We start from the raw sequence: 22,380 nt of genomic DNA, 5'->3' as shown, positions 1-22,380 counted from the left end.
CCGGCTCGCATTCTCTCTCAAAAATAAAAACATTAAAAAAACATTTTTTTAATAAAGTTTTTTTTGGAGGGAGGGGGGCAAACAGAGAGAGGAGAAAATCCTAAGCAGGCTCAGCACTGTCAATGCAGAGCCCGATGCGGGGCTCAATCTCACAAACTGCAAGATCAAGACCTGAGCTGAAATCAAGAGTCAGACATTCAACTGACTGAACCACCCAGTCACCCCAATATTTTGATTTCTAAAATGAAGGAATAAAATTAAGGACCACTAATATCACTCAATACTTAAAATTTGTAAAGCACAGAATGATTATGAATTATAATCCTGTATTTGATATTCAAGAAAACTTTTGCTATTTTTAAACCAGGTTACAACTGGCTGTGATTTCCAAAAGTACCTTTGTATATTTACAAATTTCAGAAAACCATTCTATGATTTAATAGAGATGAACAGAGGCAAACAAAAAATGTCTTACAAAAAATTTTGTCTTGCAAAAAAATCTTTCAGTCAAGTTCACAGGCATAAGCACCAGAGAGGGAAAAAAAAAAGACTATTACTTCAACCTATCTGTAACATGAAATTTTATATAACCATTTAAAATCTTGAAATATTTTAAACAAATTGCACATGATCTAATGTTAAGTGGAAAAATCAGATTGTGAATAATTACAATTACTTTAAAAGAACCATACACTTTTGTGCAAAAGCCAAAAAATAGGTGCTCACTTCAGCAGCACATATACTAAAACTGGAACAATACAGAGAAGATTAGCATGGTCCCTGCACAAGAATGACACACAAATCCGTGAAACGTTCTGTATTTAAAAAAGGGGGGGGGGGGGGCAGAAAAATGGGAAGGAACACATAAGAAAGGCAACAAAGCATGGGAGTTATGGTAAAATTTTGCTGTCTTCTTTATACCTTCAGTTTTTCTACGCTGTCCACAACAGATGTGGATTACTTTTACAAGAAGGTAGGAATGGTGTTTTCTTTTTAAAATGCTTTTCTGGGGGCACCTGGGTGGCTCAGTCATTTGGGTGCCCAACTCTTGATTTCACCTTGGGTCATGATCTCACAGTTTGTGGGGTCCAACCCTGCATAGTACAGAGCCTGCTTGGGACTCACTCCCTCTCCCCTGACCATGTTCTCTCTCAAGTGAACAACAACAACAACAACAAAACTCTTCAAAAAAATAAAAATGCTTCTCTAATATCTCTAACTTTGCCAAATACTCCCACAACCACTGTTAACTACAACCAAACCACTGTTAGTTAATATATTCCTATCTGATGCTCTCAATTCTTTTTGTTAATTTATTCTTACCTATTATGCTCAATTTATTCAGCAGTCTTTGAACTCCCAAAATATACTATACATAATCCTAGAAAGCATACATCACATTGGTAAACACACACACACACACACACACACACACACACACATTATCTTTCTACCTAAACTTCAAATTCCTTGTAAGCAAGGACGGCATTGGGTTTTAAGTTTTTTTTTTTTTAAGTTTATTGATTTACTTTGAAAGAGAGCATGGGGAAGGGGTAGAGAAAGAGGTGAGAAAGAAATTCCAAGCAGACTCTGCACTGCCAACAAAGCCCAATGCAGGGCTTGATCTCACAAACCTGAGAGATCATGACCTGAGCTGAAACCAAAAGTCAGACACTTAACCAACTGAGCCATCCAAGCGTCCCAAGGACTGAATGTTTCTTTTTTTTTTTAATGTTTATTTCTTTTTGAGAGACACACACACACACAGAATGTGCGGGGGCGGGGGGAACAAAGAATTCAAAGCAGGCTCCAGGTGCGGAGCTATCAGCACAGAGCCAGATACGGGGCTTGAACTCACAAGCTGTAATGTGACCTGAGCTGAAGTCGGAAGCTTGACTGACTGAGCCACCCAAGTACCCCGGACTGAATGTTTATAATCTCTGTATTTCCAATGCCTTGCATACAGCCTGGCACATATAAAAATTGTCATATATATATATACATATATATATATGTATATATATATATATACACGTATATACATATATGTATATATATGTATATACGTGTATATATATATGTGTGTGTATATATATATGTATATATGTATATATAGGTTAAAATATATACTTAACAGGGGCGCCTGGGTGGCTCAGTCGGTTAAGCATCCGACTTCGGCTCAGGTCATGATCTCGCAGTTCCCGCGTCGGGCTCTGTGCTGACAGCTCGGAGCCTGGAGCCTGTTTCAGATTCTGTGTCTCCCTCTCTCTCTCTGACCCTCCCCCGTTCATGCTGTCTCTCTCTGTCTCAAAAATAAATAAACGTTAAAAAAAAATTAAAATATATATATATATATACTAACAGAAAATCACCATTGGAACACCCAATAATACTTGCTGCAGACAGGATCCACCAATGGATTAAGAAAATTCGTAGGCAGAAGTTTGAGAACAGTATATTTTACATAATTCCAAAGTATCTACTCCAAGATACTTACTAATTACAAATGAAAAAACAGTAACTATGCAGTAGTGCGTCTGGGTGGCTCAGTCCGTTAAGCATCCGACTCTGGACTTTGGCTCAGGTCATGCATCTGACCCTGCATCAGGCTCTGCCCTGACAGTGTAGAGCCTGCTTGGGATTGTCTCTCTCTCTCTCTGCGCCCCTCCCTGGTGCTCACTCACTCTCTCTCCCCCTCTCAAAATAAATAAACTTTAAAATAAATAAAATAAAGGGGCGCCTGGGTGGCTCAGTCGGTTGAGCAACCGACTTTGGCTCAGGTCATGATCTCACAGTTCATGAGTTCAAGCCCCGCACTGGGGCTCAGAGCCTGGAGCCTGCTTCTGATTCTGTGTCTCCCTCTCTCTCTGCCCCTCCCCCACTCATGCTCTGTCTCAGAAATAAACATTAAAAAAATTTTTTTTAATAAATAAATAAATAAATAAATAAATAAATAAATAAATAAATAAAAATAAAAAGGATGACTGCTCTAAATAAACAAGACATACAGGGCCTGGAGCCTGCTTCAGATTCTGTGTATGTGTGTGTCTCTCTCTCTACCCCTCCCCCACTCTCACTCTGTGTCTCTCAAAAAGAAACAAACATCAAAAAAAAATTTTTAAATAAACAAGACTTAGGAGCCAACCAAATCAAACATATAAACCTTGATTAGGTCCTGGTGTTTGAAAAAAACAGCTATCAAAGACCAGCTGAATGTAGAACAGATATTACATAATAATAGGGAACTATGACTAATTTTCTTAGATACGATACTGCATGTTACTACTGCATGCTGAAGCAATATGTGTCATGTCTGCAATTACTCTCATATGGTTCAAAAACATGTATGTATGTATGTATGTATGTATGTATGTATGTAGAGACAGAATGTTATGGATTAAATTACATTCCCCCTCAACATCCTTAAATTGAAGCCCTAACCCTTAGTACCTTACTGGGTACTAGGGTCATTGCAGATGTCATTAGTTAGTATGAAGTCATATGGACTGGGATGAGCCTGTAATTCAACGTGATTGGTGTCCTGATAAAAAGGGGAAATTCTGGACTTCTAGCCTCCAGAACTGTGAGAGGATAAATGCCTTTTGTTTGAAAAAAAAAGGGGCATGGGGATTTGGACACACGTAAAGATTGGAGTTATGTCAGCACAAGCTAAAGAACTACCAGAAACTAGGAGAGAAACCTGGAACAGATCCTTCCCTAACATCTTCAGAGGGAACAAGGCCCCACTGATACTTGATCCCAGACACCTAGTCTTCCGAAATGTAAGACAATAGGGGCACCTGGATGGCTCAGTCCGTTAAGCATCCAACTTCAGCTTAGGTAGATCTCACGGCTTATGAGTTCAAGCCCCCATCAGACTCTCTACTGTCAGTGCACAGCCCGCTTCAGATCGTCTGTCTCCCTCTCTCTATGCCCCTCCCACACTCACATTCTCTCCTCAAAAAAACCTCTTCGACCTCAGCTGCAGCAATTTCTTACTTGACACATCCCCAAAGCCAAGGGAATTAAAAGCAAAAATGAACTATTGGGACCTCATGAAGATAAAAAGCTTCTGCACAGCAAAGGAAACAACAAAACTAAAAGGCAACCAACGGAATGGGAAAGATATTTGCAAATGACATATCAGACAAAGGGCTAGTATCCAAAATCTATAAAGAACTCACCAAACTCAACACCCAAAAAATAAATAATCCAGTGAAGAAATGGGCAGAAAACATGAATAGACACTTATCTAAAGAAGACATCCAGATGACTAGGGGCGCCTGGGTGGCGCAGTCGGTTAAGCGTCCAACATCAGCCAGGTCACGATCTCGCGGCCCGTGAGTTCGAGCCCCGCGTCAGGCTCTGGGCTGATGGCTCAGAGACTGGAGCCTGTTTCCAATTCTGTGTCTCCCTCTCTCTGCCCCTCTCCCGTTCATGCTCTGTCTCTCTCTGTCCCAAAAATAAAATAAATGTTGGAAAAAAAAAAGAAGACATCCAGATGACTAACAGGCACATGAAAAGATGCTCAATGTCACTCCCCATCAAGGAAATACAAATCAAAACCACACTCAGATATCACCTCACGCCAGTCAGAGTGGCTAAAATGAACAAATCAGGAGACTATAGATGCTGGCGAGGATGTGGAGAAACGGGAACCCTCTTGCACTGTTGGTGGGAATGCAAACTGGTGCAGCCACTCTGGAAAACAGTGTGGAGGTTCCTCAAAAAATTAAAAATAGACCTACCCTATGACCCAGCAATAGCACTGTTAGGAATTTACTCAAGGAATACAGGAGTGCTGATGCATAGGGGCACTTATACCCCAATGTTTATAGCAGCACTCTCAACAATAGCCAAATTATGGAAAGAGCCTAAATGTCCATCAACTGATGAATGGATAAAGAAATTGTGGTTTATATACACAATGGAGTACTATGTGGCAATGAGAAAGAATGAAATATGGCCTTTTGTAGCAACATGGATGGAACTGAAGAGTGTTATGCTAAGTGAAATAAGTCATACAGAGAAAGAGAGATACCATATGTTTTCACTCTTATGTGGATCCTGAGAAACTTAACAAAAGTCCATGGGGGAGGGGAAGAAAAATTAAAAAAAAAAGAGGTTAGAGAGGGAGAGAGCCAAAGCATAAGAGACTCTTAAAAACTGAGAATAGGGGCGCCTGGGTGGCTCAGTCGGTTAAGCAGCCGACTTCGGCTCAGGTCATGATCTCGCGGTCCGTGAGTTCGAGCCCCACATCAGGCTCTGTGCTGACAGCTCAGAGCCTGGAGCCTGTTTCAGATTCTGTGTCTCCCTCTCTCTGACCCTCCCCCGTTCATGCTCTCTCTCTCTGTCTCAAAAATAAATAAACATTAAAAAAATAAAATTTGAAAAAAAAACTGAGAACAAACTGAGGGTTAACAGGGGTGAGAGGGAGGGGAGAGTGGGTGATGCGTATTGAGGAGGGCACCTTTTGGGATGAGCACTGGGTGTTGTATGGAAACCAATTTGACAATAAATTTCATATTAAAAAAATAAAAAAGAAAAAAAATGTTTAGTGGGAGGGGGGATAGGCTAGATGGGTAGGGGCACTAAGGAATCTATTCCTGAAATCATTGTTGCACTATATGCTAATCTGGATGTAAGTTTTAAAAAATAAATAAATAAATAAATAAATAAATAAATAAATAAATAAATAGAAAACAAACAAACAAAAAATGTTCAGAGGGGCACTTGGGTGGCACAGTTTGATGGGCGTCTGACTCTTCATCTCAGCTCAGGTCATGATATCATGGTTCATGGGTTCAAGCCCCACATCAGGCTGTGCACTGTTGGTGTGAAGCCTGCTTGGAATTATCTCTCCTTCTCTCTGACCCTCCCCTGCTTGTGATATCTCTCTCAAGTAAATAAACTTAAAAAATAAAATAAAAAACAAATAAATGTTTAGAACTGTAAAACAATAAGTGACTATTGTTTTTTTTTTTTAACATTTATTTATTTTTGAGACAGAGAGAGACAGAGCATGAACAGGGGAGGGGCAGAGAGAGAGGGAGACACAGAATCCGAAACAGGCTCCAGGCTCTGAGCTGTCAGCACAGAGCCTGACGCGGGGCTCGAACCCACAGACCGTGAGATCACGACCTGAGCCGAAGTCAGACGCCCAACCGACCAAGCCACCCAGGCGCTCCAATAAGTGACTATTGTTTAAGCAACCCAGTTGTGTTATGGCCGCCTAGCAAGCTAATAGAAAAAGAAACTACACCAAAATTGTAATAAATGTTGAATCTAGGGGGCAAGTATATGGTATTAACTACTTTCAACTTTTCTGCATATCTAAAATGTTTAGTACCTCAGGTAATACCTTAAAATGTGTGAATATTCTGTTCTCTAATAATCAACCATTTAGTAGCCATTGATGATACTTAGCTGAATAAAAGGAGCTTTGTTTATCGATATATCCATAAAATAGCTTGCTGGGATTTTGACTTGGATCACACTGAATCTACAGATCAAATTCAAAAGAACTGACAGCTTGAACAATATTGAATCTTCTTGTCCATGCAATATGGAATATTTTTCCATTTATTTAAGTATTATTTGATTTCTTTCAAAGAGTTTACAGCTTTCCTCATGCAGATTTTGTACATTTTTTTAAGATTAATATCTAAGGGATTTGGGGGGGGGGTGCTAATATAGATAGCACTGCTTTATTTCCAGATTCCAACTGTTCGTTGCTGGTATATAAGAAAGCAATTGGCTTCTGTATATTCATCTTGTATTTTGAAACCTCGTTATAATCAATTAGTTACAAAAGATACTTTGTTAACTCTTGAAATTTTCTACATAGACAATCACATCTGTGAACAAAGACAATTTTATTTTTTTCAAAGAGCTTAGTTTATTTTTTTCTAACTTTATTTATTTTGGGGGCGGGGGGGGGGAGCACGCACGAGGCATACGGATGCATGGGGCAGGGAGAGAGACAGAATCCCAAGCAGGCTCTGCAATGTCAGCACGGAGCCCAACCTATGGCTCGAATCCACAAACTGTGAGATCATGGCCTCAGTCAAAACTCAGAGTCAGACACTCAACCAACTGAGCCAGGTGCCCCGAACAAAGACCATTTTAATTCTTCCTTACCAATCTGTATACCTTTTATTTCCTTTTCTTGTTTTACTGCATTCTCTAGGACTTCCAAGACAATGTTGAAAAGGAGTGGGGAGCAGGGACATCCTTGCCTTGTTCCAGATCTTAGCCTTTAATTTCTCACACTATTAAAGTATGATGTTAGCCATGGGGGTTTTAGAGATGTGCCATATCAACTTGGGAGAGACCCCCTCTATGTTTGGTTTGCTGAACATTTTTATCATGAATAGATACTGAATTCTGTCAAATGCTTTTTTGCATGTATTAATATAAAGCATGATTTATTAATCTATTAATATAATATGAATTTTCTTCATACAATCATATGATGTGATAAAGTACATCATTTCATTTTTGGATGCTAAACCAGGCTTACATACCTGAAATAAATCCCACTTGGTCATAATGTGTGTAATTCTTTTTATTTACCGTAAGATTCATTCAATTTGCTAATATTCTGTTGAGGATTTCTGCTTTTATGTTCATGAGAGATACTGATCTGTAGTTTTCCTCCTGTATGGTCTTTATGGTTTTGGTATTAGGGTAATGCTGGCTTCATAGGATGAATTAGGAAGTATTCCCTATTTTCTGGAAGTATTCCTTCTATTTTCTGAAAGAGACTATAGAGAATTGGTAGAATTTCTTTCTGAAATGTTTGGTAATGACATTATGCTAAGTGAAATAAGCTAGCCACAAAAGGATATAGTATAATGTCTCTTATATGAGGTTTCTAGAGTAGTCAGATTCATAGAGATAAAGTAGATTGGTGGTTGTCACGGACTAAGGGAGGGAAGAATGGGAAGTTTGTTTTTAATGCGTACAGAGTTTCAGTTAGGGAAGTTGAAAGGGTTCTGGAAACAGATGGTTGTACAATATTGCTAATGTATTTAATGTCCCACAAGTGTGTATTTAAAAAGGTTAACTACCACTGGGAGAAAAGAATGAAGTTAAATTGTCAATTCTACACTAAGCATGTTTTAACCAAAACAAACAAACAAACAAACAAACAAACAAAGCTAGACATGGAACCTAGCAGGTATTCAATAACTATGTAATGAACTAGTGGCTTTAATAAATGTGTACTAAAGGATTAATTTTTAAATGCTATGAGAGGGAATACTATGGGAAGAAACAAGAATTAATGAGCACGGAAGCACAGATGTAAAACAAGTTTCAAGTGAATTCATTTATGCAGTGATAGGAGCACCTGGGTGGCTCAGTTGGTTGAACTATTGTTTTCAGCACAGGTCATGATCCCATGGTCATGCTCAGGTCATACTCTGCACCGAGTGTGGAGCCCACTTAAGATTTTCTTTTTCTTTCTCTTTCTCTCTCTCTCGTTCTTGCTCTCGCTCTCTCTTCTCTCTCAGGGCACCTGGGTGGCACAGTCGGTTAAGCAGTCAACTTTGGTTCAGGTCACGATCTCGAGGTTCATGGGTTCGAGCCCCGCATCAGGCTCTGTGCTGACAGCTCAGCCCCTCCCCCACTTGTGCTCTGTCTCTCTCTCTCTCTCTCTCTCTCTCTCTCTCTCTCTCTCTCAAAAAATGAATAAACATTAAAAACATTTTTTAAAAAAAGATTCTCTCTCTCTCTCCCTCCGCTCCTCTCTCCAACTCATGCTCTCTCTTAATGAAAATTTTAAAAATTATGCAGTGATTAAAAAAAGGAATATACCAACTGGACAACAGGCAGAGTGAAATAGCAAAAAGAATAAAAGGCCTCTGTTCTAATGGAGACACAATTGACATATAACACCGGATTGGTTTTAGGTGCACTTAAGTTTTTAAAACTGGTTCATGGACAGGGTAGGTGTTAAGAGTGAGCAGCAGAGGAAGTTCATATATTGGAGCTGAATTCTGAAATTCCTGTTATGTCAACCTACACATGCTGAAGACATGCTAAATCTATCAAATAATGCAGGAAGCCTTAACTGGGGTCTATGGATACATAAATGGGCAAAAGGAGTTCAGTGACCCCCTCACCTCACAGCTGCAGGAATTCTAATATGAATATTTACATATTTGTCTGGGAAAAGAGTAAACAACTTTCATCAGACACCTCACGGGGTTCAAAAAAGTATAAAACTACTATTGTGGACAATGATGAGTCATCCAAGAAATGTGAATGATAAAATTTGAATTTTAGAAAGATAAATTATCCTATGCAATTTTAAAGGAGGAATAAGAGGCAAGAAAAGAATTTACTCAACTATAATAATCAAGGAAGATGTACATATCTTTTTACCAAAATCTCACTAAATTTTTTAGTCTTCACAAATTTTTTTTAAATCTATGGTTTTTGCCTATACAGAACAAGATTCTAATGGACTGCCCTTGGGATCTACTTTAAATAATGTATTCAATGAGCTGCATAACATTTTACTATGCAAAAATTATCCCAGAAGAATGATCAAAAGGGGCAAATTAGTGATTTTATTTTATTTTGAGAAAAACAGAAAGAGTGAGCAGAGGAGGGGCAGACAGAGTGGGGGAGAGAGAATCCCAAGCAGGCTCTGTGCTGTCAAGGGCTCTATCTGTGGGTTTGAACTCAAGAACTATGAGATCATGACTTGAGCTGAAACCAAGAGCCAGATGCTCAACCAACCGAGCCACCCAGGAGCTCCCAAATTGGTGATTTTAAATTCCCTTCAATACTCATGCTGAAGAATGACTCATCACTTACTGAAAAGCAACATCACTCAAAAAAGCAAAAATCAGGGGTGCCTGCTGGTTCAGCAGGTAGAACATGTGACTCTTGATCTCAAGGTTGTGAATTCAAGCCCCACATTAGGTGTAGAGATTACTTCAAGTAAAATCTTTATTTAAAAAAAAAAAAAAAGCAAAATACCAGGGCACCTGGGTGGCTCAGTTGGTTAAGCGACCGACTTCAGCTCAGGTCATGATCTCATGCTCCATGAGCTCGAGCCCCACGTCGGGCTCTGTGCTGACAGCTCAGAGCCTGGAGCCTTCTTCAGATTCTGTGTCTCCCTCTCTCTGCCCCTCCCCCACTCATTCTCTCTCTCTCTCTCTCTCTCTCTCTCTCTCTCTCTCTCTCAAAACAAACATTAAAAATTAAAAAAAAAAAAAGCAAAATCCATAATACATGTGTTGATGTGAGAGAAACAACTATACTCAGACACTAATGGGGTACATACTTTGACCAAGCAATCCCATGTCCATGAATTCACCCCTACATAGGCAGAGCACTTTTTGCAATAACAAAGACTGGAAACCACCTATGTCTGTTAAACAGAGGACTAGTCAAAGTAAACCATGAAATATACATATTACGAAAACTACCATGAAGGAGGTAATTCTATTTAGGATCTCCAAGATAAACTGTTAAGTGAAAAAAAGGGAAGTACAAACCAACATATAGAATGTTACTGTGTGTGTGAAAAGCAATAGAAAAAGGAACACATACACATCTATAGTGCATAAATTTGCTACATATACCTCACATTACTTTGGAAGATTTCACAACAAACTGATAAAGATAGCTACTGCATAGAAGAAAGAAGATAGTTGCAAGAAGACAGATCACTGCACATCCTCTTGTACTTTTCAGTTTCTTAACACATGTATATAGCACATAAATGAATGAATAAATACACAAAAATGAAATAACTTATAAAAGTAATGCTACCAACTGTAGTGTTAGTGTTATGAACATGGCCAGACACAAAACTGGAAATGTCTACTCTGGGCACAAAAGCGACATAAAAAATATAACTGGAAATGAGCATTGGGGTAGAAAATGTAGGTGAAGGGGGCCTGGGTGGCTCGGGTGGCTCGGGTGGCTCAGGTGGCTCAGTTGGTTGAGCGTCCAACTCTTGATTTTGACTCAGGTCATGATCTCACAGTTCATGAGTTTGAGCCCCCCCACATCAGGCTCTGCACTGGGGGTGTGGAAGCCTGCTTGGGATTCTGTCTCCCTCCTGCCCTCCCTCTCTCTCTGTGCCTCCCCAGCTCTCTCTCTCAAAATAAATAAACTTAAAAAGAGAGAGAAAATGTGGATGAAAAAGACTCTTATTAATAATACCAACTACAATTTGAGTATATGAAACATAGGGAGGCATGGGGCTACATTTGGGATGTGAGGGTGGGTGGCTCTGTGTGTTTCTGTGTGTATAAAATCTACTAAGAAATATTTTCCCAAATGCAGATTTAAAGACTGAAAATCATCACATTACTAAAATAAAAATACACCAAAGTCCTCACCAGTAACCAATTCTGAACAAAGCTATTTGTGACAACTTAAGGACCACAAACAATGTGACCACTTAAATCCTGATGGAAGATTTTCCTATTTTAGACTCTTTTAGGTATGTAATTTGTCATTTTAGCTCTCTCCCAAAGACAATGAACCAAACAGCCCTTCCAAGTTATACTATGAAATGCTCTGGGTTTTTTTGTAAAGGTGGAATGAAGAACACTAAACTGGTATTCAGGTGACCTGAATTCTGCCACCGTGTGCCTACAAACAAATTTAATCTCTTCAATCCTGTTTCTTTATCTTCAAATTAAAAAGTCTAGATTTGGGGCGCCTGGGTGGCTCAGTCGGTTAAGCGGCCGACTTCGGCTCAGGTCATGATCTCGCGGTCTGTGAGTTCGAGCCCCGCGTCGGGCTCTGTGCTGACAGCTCAGAGCCTGGAGCCTGTTTCAGATTCTGTGTCTCCCTCTCCTTGACCCTCCCCCGTTCATGCTCTGTCTCTCTCTGTCTCAAAAATAAATAAACGTTAAAAAAAAAAAAATTAAAAAAAATAAAATAAAATAAAAAAATAAAAAGTCTAGATTTGATGACCTTCAAAAGTAAAACAATTCTATAATTTCAAGATTACACAGGGAGCAGGTAAGAATTTTCCTAAATTTCGTTCAGCTCATTTTTAATCTAGCTTAACAACTGAAGGTAAAAGCACTTAACAGAATACCCAAAATCATTCCCAAAGCAACAATCCCTAAAGACATGGTCCTGAATATTTCAAATTTGTCAACAGCAAGATAAACTGACATGCTCAAGGCTTTGAATGTTTCTTGATTTTGGACAAGTTCTCGGTTTCTAGTTCTTACCCATATTGGCCTAAAAGCCTAACAAGTTCCTCAGTATTTGGCATTTACGGTGTCTTTAATTACCCTATGACACACACTATCTCAATTTGTATTTCCCTCCAACCCAGTCTGGACCTCAAAAATATAGTGGTTATTAAGGACACAGTAAACTGAGAGTTAATCAAATATTAAAAGTGAAATTAGGGGCACCTGGGTGCCTCAGAGTGTTGAGCGTCCAACTCTTGATTTTGGCTCAGGTTATGATCTCATGATTTTTGAGTTTAAGCCCTGTGTTGGGCTCACGCTGCCAGTGCAGAGCCTGCTCAGAATTCTCTCTCCTCTCTCGCTGCCCCTTCTCCCGCTCGCATGTGCACACACACACTATCTCTCTTTCCGAATAAACTTAAAGAAATTTTTTTAATAATAAAAATGAAGTTAAAAAAATTTCACTAATGGAGCACCTGGCTGGCTCAGTCAGTAAAGCATGAAACTCTTAATCTCAGGGTTGAGTTTGAGCCCCATGTTGGGGGTAGAGATTACTTAAAAATAAAAGCTTTAAGAAAATAAAAATAATAAATAAATAAATTTCACCAATGAAATATATATCCTTCCTTACCCTTTACAAAATAAAGGTTAAGTACAGTTATGTAAAACTGCTTTTATTAGAGCCAAAACTGAAGCTTATAGATTTCTAACCACAAAGTAAAGCTCTACAAGTTTCTAACCAAAAAGTCAAAGTCCTACTCATATTTACCCTATGGACAACACACATTCTTGGTGGGGTAAATCAAATGCTTGACCAATTGCTAACTGCATCAAACACAGCAAATATATAATATATTCATGACTATGAGACAAAGCCTTCTTAAGATATAATACCAAAAGCACAATCAACAGAAGAAAAAATAAATTGGACATCATCAAAATTACTTTTGTGCTTCAATAATACCATCAAGAAAGTGAAAAGACAATCCATAAAATGAGAGAAAATTTCTGCAAATCATGTATCTGATAATGGACTTGCAGCATTTACAATATATTCAGTAATAATAAAAAACAAATAACCTATTATTTTAAATGGGCAAAGTATCTGAAAAGAGACTTCTCTAAGATATATAAATGGCCAATAAGCACATGAAAAGATGTTCACCATTATTAGTCATTAGGAAAATGCAAATCAAAGCCATGAGATAACACTGCACATCCATTAGGGTAGCTATGATCTAAAAGAAGGCAAATAACACGTGGTGGTGAGGATAAGGAGAAATTCTAACCCTCATATGCTGCTGATAAGAATATGAAATAGTACAGTCTTTTGAGAAAACAGATTTGGAATCTCCTTAAATCCCAAATACAGAATTACCATAACAACCAGCAATTCCATTCCTAGGTATAATGCCAAGAGAACCGAAAGCATTATGTCTACACAAAAACTTGTATGCTATTATTCATGACTATTATTCATAACATTATTCACTATTTTTCGTAATAACTTGAAAGTGATAACAACCCAAACATTTTACTTACTAGATTACTGGTTAGTCAGATGGAAGAGACATACAGGGCAAGGTATGTGGGAAAAGGGTTAGAGCATCCACATCCACTGACCCACCAAGCTACCCAAATCTCTACACAATCACCAAATTGGAAGCTTTCTGAACCTCATCCTTTTGGCCTTTTATGGAGGCTTCTTTACCTAGGCATGGTTCACTAAATCACTGGCCACTGGCAACTAATCCTACCTCCAACCTCTCTCTCTGAGGTTGAGAAGGTGAGACTGAAAATCCAACCATCTAATCACTTTGTTGGTTTCCCTGGCAACCAGCCCCTATCCCACAGCTTTCCAAAAGTCAGCTCCTTAACATAAATAGTGTGGTTCAAAGAGGTTTGTTTTGAATGTCAAGACACACATCACTCTAATCACTTAGGAAATTCCAAGAGTTTTAGGAGCTCTGTGCTAAAAACTGGACAAAGATCAAATATGTATTTCTTATTATAAATCACATTATCATGGGGTGGGTGTGGGGCAAGAGGGAAGCTCTGAATTGATATGGAATGATTTCTTGAATATATTGTTAGGTGGAAAAAGAACAAGGATCACACACAGAAATGGGAAACATCAAACTTTCCAACTTTTGCACAGCAAAGAACACAATTAAGAGAGAAAAGGCAACCTACAGAATGGGAGAAAATACCCACAAATCACATGCCTGATAAGGGGTTAGTATCCAGAAGAGGTAAAGAACTCCTACAACTCAACAACAACAAAAACTCAAATAATACAATTAAAATTGGGGCAAAGGATTTGAATAGACATTTCTCCAAAGCTGATATACAAATTGCCAACAAGCATATGAAAAGATGCTCAACATCACTAATCATGAGAGAAATGCAAATTAAAACCACAATGAAATATCACCTCACACCTAACAGAATGGCTACTATCAAAGAAACAGAAAAGAAGTGTTGATGGGGATGTGGAGAAATTGGAACTCTTTTGTACTATTAGCAGGAATATAAAATATAAAATGGTATGATCGCTATGGAAAACGGGATGGAAGTTGCTCAAAAAATGAAAAATAGGGGCGCCTGGGTGGCTCAGTCAGTTAAGCATCTGACTTCAGCTCAGGTCATGATCTCACAGTTCATGGGTCTGAGCCCCGCGTTGGGCTCTGCAATGACAGCTCAGAGCCTGGAGCCTGTTTCCGATTCTGTGTCTATCTCTGCCCCTCTCCAGCTCATGCCCTCTCTGTCTCTCAAAAATAAATAAACGTTTTAAAAAAAATTTTTTAATGAAAAATAGACTACCATATGATCCAGCAATCCCACTTCTGGGTATACATTCATAAGAATTGAGGGGCGCCTGGGTGGCTCAGTCGGTTAAGCGGCTGACTTCGGCTCAGGTCATGATTTCGCGGTCCATGAGTTCGAGCCCCGCGTCGGGCTCTGTGCTGACGGCTCAGAGCCTAGAGCCTGTTTCAGATTCTGTGTCTCCCTCTCTCTTACCCTCCCCCGTTCATGCTCTGTCTCTCTCTGTCTCAAAAATAAACGTTAAAACAAAAAAAAATTTAAAAAGAATTGAAAACAGGATCATGAAGAGATATTTGGACACCTCCATGCTCACAGCAGCACTATTCACAATAACCAGAAAGTCAATGAGCCATGGATGAATGGATAAATATAATGTGGTATACACATACAATGGAATATTGTTAAGCTGTAAAAAAGGAAGGAAATCTTGCCACATTCTACAACATGGATGAGCCTTGTAGACATTATGGTTAAGTTGAATAAGCCAGCCACAAAAATAATGCATGATTTCAACCATATGAGGTATCTAAAATAGTCAAACTCCTAGAAACACAAAGTAGAATAGCCACAGGCTGGAGGAGGGGGAAATGGGGAGTTGTTCCATGGGTACAGAGTTCCAGTTTTATAAGATGAAGAAAGTTCTCAGATCTGTGGCACAACAATGTGAATATACTTAACGCTACTGAACTGTACGCTTAAAAATGGTTAAGATGGTAAATTTTTTCATCACAATTATAAAAAGGTCACAAGTTTTTACAGAAAAGAAAAATAAGAATACACACATACATACATTGGGTGAGTGAGAATTGTAGTGGAGAGCCTAGAGACAGAACCAAGACTGAAGTAATTCTTTCAGTATAGTCTTAAATTGTAAACCATGTACATATTTGATATATTACAAAATTAAATCGATTGGGTGCTGGGTGGCTCAGTCGGTTAAGCATCCAACTTCAGCTCAGGTCATGATCTCACAGTTCGTGAGTTCGAGCCCCACAGCAGGCTCTCTATCAGCACAGAGCCTGCTTCAGATCATCTGTCCCCCTCTCTCTCTGCCCCTCCTCCCCTGCTAAATCTCTCCCTCCCTCTCTCTCTCTCAAAAGTAAACAAACATTAAAAACAAAAACAAAAAACAAGAGGGGCTCTGGGTGGCTCAATCGGTTAAGCATCCAATTTCATCTCAGGTCATGATCTCACAGTTGGTGAGTTCCAGCCCCACATCAGGCTCTGTGCTGACAGAGCCTGGAGCCTGCTTCAGAGCCTCTATCTCCCTCTCTCTCTGCCCCTCCCCTGCTCTTGTTCTCTCGCTCGCTTTCTCACTTGTTCTGTCTCAAAAATAAAAACATCAAAAAAAAAAAGAGAGAGAAAAAACAATATAGGGGTGCCTGGCTGGCTCAGTCAGTGGAGCATGTGACTCTTGATCTCGGGGTTGTAAGCTCGGGCCCCACATGGGGGGTAGAGATTACTTAAAAATAAAATCTTTAAATGGGGTGCCTGGGTGACTCAGTCGGTTAAGCAGCCGACTTCGGCTCAGGTCATGATCTCACAGTCCGTGAGTTCGAGCCCCGCGTCGGGCTCTGTGCTGACAGCTCAGAGCCTGGAGCCTGCTTCAGATTCTGTGTCTCCTTCTCTCTCTGACCCTCCCTCGTTCATGCTCTGTCTCTCTCTGTCTCAGAAATAAATAAACATTAAAAAAAAATTTTTTTAATTAAAAAAATAAAATCTTTAAAGGGGTGCCTGGGTGACTCAGTTAAACATCCAACTTTAGCTCATGTCATGATCTCACAGTTCCTGAGTTCTAGCCCAGCATCTGGCTCTGTGCTGTCAGTGCAGAGCCTGCTTAGGATTCTCTCTCTTCCTCTCTCTCTCTCTGACCCTCCCCTGCTCATTGTCTCTTTCCCTCCCTCTCTCTCTCTCTCTCTCCCTCCAAATAAATAAATTTTAAAAATTTTAAAAATCTATAAAAAATAAAAATTAAAAAAATAATCAATGCCAAAGACTTAATGCTAATTGCCTCAGGCACAATAATGGTATTGTGTTTTTAGTACTGCCTTAGATGGAGTCAGGCTTGAAATAAAAATGCTTAAAGTGTAGAAGAATGACACTATTTTTAAAAGATGCATCCTGGGGCATCTGGATGGCTCAGTTAGTGAAGCATCCAACTCTTGATCTCAGCTCAGGTAATGATCTCATGGTTCATGAGTTCAAGTCCCATGTCAGGTTCTGCACTGACAGTGCTGAGCCTGCTTGGGATTCTCTCTCTCCCTCTCCCTCTACCCCTCCCTCTCTCTGCTCTGCAATCCCCCCTTCCCCATGCACATGCATGCTCTCTCTCTCTCTCTCTCAAAATAAATAAACTTTAAAAAAAAAAAAAAGAGGCATCCTGAGGTGTTTAGGGGACAAATAGCATGGCATATGCAATTTAATTTCAATTGGTTGTTGAGAGGGAACGTAGATAGCTAAAGCAAAATGGTTAAGTGTTAGTAACAGGTAAATCTAAATGGAAGGTAATAGATATTCATTCTTTCTACTTTTCTGGATGTTTGCAATTTCTCATAACATAAAAAGAAAGTTACCAGAATATCCCACATCCAAAAAAGGAAAAATGGCTCTTAAAAGTATCTTCCTAAGTGGGACAGTGAATAGAGCAGGAGCCTATAACAAACTCAGCCTCAAGCACAATTTTACATTTATCATCCCACCCAAGGACCTACTCAAAATGGGTAAGGCATAGTGCCAGGTACTAAAGGACACAAAGTAACAGAAGGCAGTCACACAGACCCTAGGCTAACTGGAGAGAGGAATTATAAATAAATAAAAAGGAGAGCCTGGGTAGCTGATTGGGGTTAAGTGTCAGGCTTCAGTTCAGGTCATGATTTCACGGTTCATGGGTTCGAGCCCCACATCAGGCTCTGTGCTGACAGCTCAGAGCCTGCAGCCTGCTTTGGATTCTGTGTCTCTCTAGCTCTGTGCCCCTCCCCCACTCACGCTCTGTCTGTCTCTCTCAAAAACAAATAAACATTTAAAATGTTTTTAATAAATAAATACATGAAAAGTTTCTGAAGACCTTATTAATGGGATGAGATTTAGCTGGATTTTGAGGAATGGACAGGTTATGAATAGTCTAGAGGAGGAAGACAGGCAAAAAGTTAAAGCCAAGGAGTAGAAATAAACCAGATCTGTGTGAAATGAATCCCAGTAGAATCATAAGAATAGTTTTTGTGGAAAATTCACTCACTTCTATAAAACAATTTTTAGAATGCCATGGTTTTATGAATACAAAAATGTAAGGCAATGAAGGATCTGCCTTCAAAGATCTCACAAAGTAGTGGAGAAGATACACAATCAAAATACATTAAACAGAGATATGTACCAAATGCTTTAATAACACAGGGAAAGAAATAGTTTACAAGAGAATGAGACTGTCAAGTCTTTAATAAAGATATCTGAGTTAATCTTTAAGAACTGAAAAGTGGAAGGGAGGCAAAATAGGTAAAGGGGAAAAAGTACAAACTTCCAGTTATAAAATAAGTCATGGGGATGTAATGTACAACATGGCGATTATATTTAATAATACTATAGTGCATATACGTAGATCCTAAAAGTTATCACAAGAAAAAAAATGTGTAACTTTCTATGGTGACAGATGTTAACTAGACTTATTGAGGTGGTCATTTTGCAATAGATATAAATACTAAATCATTATGTTGTACACCTGAAACTAATATCGTGTTACATGTCAATTATACCTCAAAAAAAATAAATAAATAAATAAAAACACCCTACAAATGACTTAGCCAACTAAATTCAAGTAACAGAAAGAAAAATGCCAAAATTTATTGAATGCTTACTACATTATCATTTTCTTTCACCTTTGAGATAACTATTATAATAATTAACACTTTCATATGTAAGGAAACTGATGTTCAGAGTTTCATTACCTGACCCAATATTTCAAAAAAAGCTAGTTAGGGGCGCCTGGGTGGCGCAGTCGGTTGAGCGTCTGACTTCAGCCAGGTCACAATCTTGCGGTCCGTGAGTTCGAGCCCCGCGTCAGGCTCTGGGCTGATGGCTCAGAGCCTGGAGCCTGTTTCCGATTCTGTGTCTCCCTCTCTCTCTGCCCCTCCCCCGTTCATGTTCTGTCTCTCTCTGTCCCAAAAATAAATAAACGTTGAAAAAAAAAATTTTTTTTAATAAATAAATAAATAAAAAATAAAAAAAAGCTAGTTAGTGGTAAGCCTGGCATTCAAACCTAGGTCTTTCTGATGCCGGAAGTCAAGCCCTTTCCAACACTACCCAGCTCTGAGAATTTATAAGCATTCAAATTATGAATATACGATACAATACAAACATTATGAAGTCAGTCAATTTTCACGAGAAAATACTACATAAAACAATCAAGGACCAGAAATAGAGAAGTGTAATTTGGGGAATATTTTCCAACATACTTAAGAGCTTCCATGTCTAGGACTAATGTAAATCTTTCGCAATGGGGACACAAATGTTACCAGCCACAGTGTGTGTTCAAGGAGGAAAGTTTTTAAACTATGTCACTGTCAAAGACAAAAGATAAAATATCTTGAAGCATTAAAACTATGGTCAGGAGACCTACTTGTCACAACACATTACACAGCAACAGAGAAACTTTCACCATTCGACAAAAAAAAAAAAAAAAAAAAGAAGAGAAGAAAAGAAAAGAAAAGAAAAGAAAAGAGAAGAAAAGAAAGAAGAAAAGAAAAACAGATATAACCTCTCTTACAAGCAAAAATTTCAACACAAAATCTTGGAATGTTCTGGAATCTTAAAAGAACAAATCTGCAGTGTTTAAGCAAGTTGTAAGTTTATGGTATTTAATTAAATATTCTTTGATAATAAAGATTTCTAATCTGCAGACTACAAATAATACCACTTTATCTAAAAACAGTACTAAGACCCCTAATTTTTTGCTAAGCAACTTCAAAAGGATTACATATATATTCATAAGTGAGACTTTCACTAATATTTCTGTCAATATATCTGTTGTAGTTTGGGGTTTTTTTTTAATTTTTATTTTTTAATAAAAAGCCCAACACTGGGTTTGAACTCACGACCCTGAGATCAAGAATCAGATGCTTAACCGACACACAAGCAACAGATTTGTTGTAGTTTTAAAGCTTTGCTATAACCTTACTTTCCTACTCTGAAATATGAAAGAGTTTGGAATTTGGCAATAAATAACAAGTTTTTCCCAAAGCAATGTGAAATATGGACGTATTACTTAGCAAAGAGAACTGAAAAAATACATTAAGTGGTTAGCAAAAGTATAATTAAAGCCTTAGATCAAGACAAATTTGTGATGGCAAAATCTGACCTTTAGTACTTTTCACCAAAGTATGTAAGTTAAGCCATCAACATCATAGATAAGAATTTATTTGTAACTACATCATGGTGATAAGGTCAACTTTCTATCAATATTCTTACCACGAGTACAAGAAGAGAAAACTTTTCCCTAAAGTTCAATGAAACGGGCTAAAGAGTAACTGCAAGCCTCTGCCAAAAAAAAAAAAAAAAAAAAAAAAAAAAAAATCGTTCCAGTTATTTTATCTTCCAAGCAAGGAGACCAATTAAAAACTGCAAAAGTATCTATGGCGATTAAAGATGGGTGTCAAATGCAATTAAGATTAGGAAAAGAAAAAGCCACCATGAGAACAATTAACATGTTTCCTTTTAACTAACAGTCTCTAAAAGTTTTGTTTTAAATAGATCTACCATTGCATCACGTTCACAGGCAAAAATACTGCATACACTCTATCTCCAGAGTGTACTTAGAAGTCAACTCAGTGCTCCCAAAAGGTATTTCTTTTAACACCGGCTTTTTTTGTTCATACTCTAATGTCTTCCAAAGTTCCTAAACAGTTAAGATAATGTCATCTGTGCAGAAATTACTTAAAAACATTCTTGACAAGTTTTCTACAAATAACAAGTACTTTTCTGATCTGATTTAAACAGATCCAATTACGGAATTCCCTGTCGACCCACCTTCCTCTTACAACGGAAGGGTCACTAACCACAAGGGTTACAAGAGAGTATTAGTATTTCTTTAAGAGAAAAAAAAAAAAGCTAAAATCCTAAATACGTAGTTGTCAGGAAGCAACTTAAAACCGGAGATAAAGAGGGAGTTACTGTAGGCACACTTGCAACTAGCATGATCGAAAGCAAGCAAAATAGGAATGTAACTATTCCAAAGGAGAAGGGTTTTTGCCCGTCAAGCTGTGGACCTATTACAAACACCAATTTCAAGACACGATAATATCGAGGCTAAACCTGCTGCTGTTTCACAGGCTTCCCATTAACTTCCCGCGACCCTTGAACCAAAAGCCGCACTCCATTCAACTCTCGGCTCAGCCCCTTCCACTCCCGCCCCAAATCTACGTTTAACGCGCTTCCCTTCTCCAAACTTCACGTCTTATCCGTGGCCTACCCTACCTACGTCTTCTCGTCGCCAGTCAGGGGCCTTACTTCCACCATGCCCTCCTTTTCTGGTCTACCTCAAGCCTCCAGCTCCCTCCCCTAAAAGTCGACCCAGCCTCAAAGGGCCCTCCCGACGACGATGCTCCCAGTTCTCCCAACCTGTCCCCAGGCGCCCCTCTAGGCCCCCAAAGCACGCAACGGCCGAGCTTGAAAATGGCGGAAAGTGCCATCGTCTGCAGCAAGCGAGCAGTCCCGTGCCGCCGCCGCACTCACCCTCCGGCGCTGAGCAAAGCTCCTAATGAATGGCGAGCGAAGAGTTCGTCTCCACCGCCGGGAAGGTCTCTCGCATCTAGCCTCTTCCCTCCTCCCCTCTCAATCCCTCTCCTCCAAAGGAGCAGCCGCCATCTTCCCCTACGAGCCACCGAGCGCACGCCCTGGCGTCACCACGCACCGTCGGACGTTACTACGTCACTCGCGCCTGGGGCGCCTAGCTCGGTCGGCCTCCATCTGCGCAGGTGCGTAGGTGAGGGGTGGGACCTGGCCGAATTCCCCTTGCGGCTTGCCTGAGGGCTTCCTTTGTTCCCGCTGAGCGGAAGTCAGCGCTGCCAACGGAGGCGCGGCGAAGGTGTTAAGCGGTGCTGACTTTCTTCGCGCTGTGAGCTAAACTTAATGCCCTCAAGAACACCCAGTTTTTCAGGGTTTGAATAAGAAATTTGTTAGGGGGCGGAGTGGCAGTTCCAGCGTGGGGCCTAGAGTGAAACTGTGGGCAAGGCACTTGGCCATGCTAAGTCTATTTATCCGTGAAATTGGAGTTCCTGCCTGCTAGTATTTTGAGCATTTAAATGAAAGCACTTAGCTTAGTCAAGCGTGCAGCTGGAGTTTATATCACCCCAGTGCAAGTCGGGCCTCTTAGTGTGACTCCCTTCCT

At 39.4% G+C, this 22,380-nt stretch overlaps 1 protein-coding gene and 1 non-coding gene across 9 annotated transcripts in view; one reads left to right on the top strand and one right to left on the bottom strand.

Annotated features, from left to right (window-relative positions):
* The window catches only part of WDR33 (WD repeat domain 33), a 109,206-nt gene extending 87,312 nt beyond the window's left edge, over positions 1-21,894 (bottom strand). For 6 of the 8 annotated variants that reach the window (XM_043576446.1, XM_043576448.1, XM_043576450.1 and 3 more), the window contains exon 1: positions 21,726-21,894. The gene's annotated coding sequence lies outside the window, so the exon portion shown is untranslated. The remainder of the gene's footprint in view (positions 1-21,725) is intronic. The other 2 variants (XM_043576452.1, XM_043576453.1) reach the window with 2 other exon arrangements.
* LOC122482227 lies at positions 719-825 on the top strand. The gene has a single exon (XR_006297033.1). It is a non-coding gene; the product is annotated as a U6 spliceosomal RNA (small nuclear RNA).
* Positions 21,895-22,380: the final 486 nt, after the last annotated feature.

Source organism: Prionailurus bengalensis, chromosome C1, assembly GCF_016509475.1.
Source record: "Prionailurus bengalensis isolate Pbe53 chromosome C1, Fcat_Pben_1.1_paternal_pri, whole genome shotgun sequence".
In the NCBI taxonomy this organism is placed as follows: Eukaryota; Metazoa; Chordata; class Mammalia; order Carnivora; family Felidae; genus Prionailurus; species Prionailurus bengalensis.
The sequence above is the reverse complement of the archived record's forward strand: the minus strand, read 5'-3'. Positions and strand labels throughout refer to the sequence as shown.